This window comes from Corvus brachyrhynchos, unplaced genomic scaffold (genome assembly GCF_000691975.1).
Source record: "Corvus brachyrhynchos isolate BGI_N302 unplaced genomic scaffold, ASM69197v1 scaffold128, whole genome shotgun sequence".
NCBI lineage: Eukaryota > Metazoa > Chordata > Aves > Passeriformes > Corvidae > Corvus > Corvus brachyrhynchos.
Window position 1 is genome coordinate 1,008,108 of NW_008239648.1, and position 2,731 is coordinate 1,010,838.

Genomic DNA, 2,731 nt, shown 5'->3' on the forward strand with positions numbered 1-2,731 from the left:
CGCAGCAACGGCGGGGCTGGGCAGTGGCCGCCTGGCTCCCGAACAGGGCAGGGAGGGGCTCCCTGGGAGGAGGAAAGGGGCTTGAGGATCCCACGGTTTCCCCTGAGGCACCCCAGCAGATGGTGAAGGGTCCTCTGGTGAGGTAGGCTGTTAATAAGGTTCCAGTTCAGTAGTTACTCTCTCGAGTAGAGCTCCACTCATGGTAGAAGAAAGGCTGCAGGAGACGGAAACCCGCAGTGGTGGTGAATTCTTCCCACAGCAAGGGCAGCCTTCTTCCCCTCTGAATAGCGAGAGAGCAAGAAGGAGCTAGCAGCTGCCCCAGCCCCTTCTTTCCCAGCCCCATTCTCACGGTATCTCTGCCCCTCTGAGAGAAACTCTCAGATAAGAGAAGTGCAGCCAGGTGCCCTCTTCCCCTGAGTTTGGCAACTTCTTTTGTCTCTCTTAAGTACCCAGTCATTATTGTTCCTTAGCAACAAAATGGGGGAAAATTCCCTAAGAGAAAGAAACAAAAGGAAGAATCCTAAATCCCAACAATGATTCAATTAATGAAACCCTGGGAATAATAGTTCTACTCTGGAAGGTCAAGAAGAATAATCAGAAAAACCTTCCTTGATACTAATATGTTGTCTACTCTCAGAATATTAGAGTGAACTTTATCTTGACTGGACAACTGGCTTCTACAAGATCCATGATTTGGAGTCACTTGTAAAAGGGAAAAAGGAGAGGGGGGAAAAAACCAATGGAAAACAAAAGTTCAGGCTTTAAAAAGCCAAACCAGGGGCATAAATAAGGACTTTACAATGGAAAAATAATTTAAAAAACTGTTTAGTTCCAGCTCACTTAAGAACAGCTTGTTGATAAATTAAAATGTTTCTGTGGAATGTTTTTAAAGTACAAAGATTTATTATTTTAATGCTGACAAGTTTTCAGGAAATTTTTCTACAATGCAGTATCAGTACAGATTACACAGTGCAAAGGAAGCTGATTGGGATGTAGTTCTATTCCATAAGTGCGACTGTTTAGACTTTTTACATTTGAAACTAATGCTAACTCTCATTATGTGTCCACCTTTTGAACCAGGTCTTACAGGTTGGAGAAAGGCGACTTTTGCCTTACAAAAATGTTCTGCTGATTAGATTTGATAGTTAGGTCAAGTATTTCCACAGTCCAATGAATTGTATTCCCATACTATACCAAAATGTGTAGAAATGCTGAAATAATACTCCCAAAATAAAATAAACTCAACATCGTATACAGTGCTAATATTAGCATAATATTTCCTATACTTTCTTGTCCTTATGTAATTTATTTATCATTTATTTTGCCTATGTCATCTTTTCCAGAGAACACTCTTTTGATTAGTATATTTTGATTTGATATAGTCTGTGGCCTTCAATTACAGAAAAATTCCCCCAGAAGAATTGGCACACTAAGGATTCATGTCAGAGAAGTCATAAATATACCTCAGTGCAGTGATTTCAGTACTAAATAAACTCCTTTTACAGTTGAGATTCCACCAGGTGTAACTTGGAAGACAGGAAAAAAAGGAGAAAAGAAGGAGAAATTATAGATTTGCAAATAAAAGTATTGCCTTGAAACAGAATTTAATCTATTTAAAAATATCAAGTGAAGAAGTCAGCGAATTAATATTCTAATATGATTCTCAGTGTTGTTAAAGTCAGGAAGAAGAAAATACATAAAGAAAGATATACTGGAAATAAATAATCTCTGGAGTAGTCCATGCAGATAAACAGTGATTGAAAATGGATAGATAATACCAAGTTTGTAAAATCCTCTGCAAAAGTTGCATGACAAACTTATTTGACTAGTAACAGAATTTTCAGATACTGATGGCTACCAAGCTTTTTAGCAAGAAATATAAATTATACTGATGGAAAACTAATAATTTGTTCACAATAGGGAAAAGCATAATTTAGATTTTGTTGTGGTGAACTGAAATGACATTTATAGATGTATTATTGGAAGTTTAAGAAAATAATCTAAATGTTAAATTTTCCAAAGATAGTAGCATTAAGCTTCCGTAGCCCAATGCTTAATTTAGCAAAGAGCAGATTGATTGGCGCAGATTAAAAAACCCAAGCTGGTAAGCCCTCTTTGCTTTTTGCGTAGACTTTCATACATTTGATAAATTTATTTTTATGATTTTAGATGGCAGAGACTCATTTTCATTAAATTTGTTTACCATAATTATGGAAGGACTGTCACAATAACCATTAAGTTTGATACATTTGTGTGTGTTCCCACTTCTCTCTGCCTCCCAGAATTTTCATTCCAGCCATGAGTGCTGGTGTTCCTTAGTTGTGCATCTGGTACAGTGTTTCTGACAGCAACATCACTCCATAGGGACTGAATGTGCCATCTGTATGACACACTCAGTATCTAATGGTTTAAGAGCTAGAGACACATAAACGCCTGAAATAGTACATTTTCCTGGTTGCTATGTTTTTGGTCTCTAATGTACATTTTACCAACAAAGTATTTATTGCACAACATTGCAGCTCTGTGTTCCTGTATTTGTACGTATGAGAAAGGAGGAGTGGACCTTAGCATCCAGTATGTCCTTGTTATATCTAGCTGAAGGCAAAAGTAAAGAAGAGACAGATTAAAAAACCCCTCACAAAACAGGACCACAAGAGGTACTAATCTCCTTACCGGAAGAGCTGATTCTAATAGAAATGTAAAGTGAAATCATTTTGTGAAAGAAAGAGTG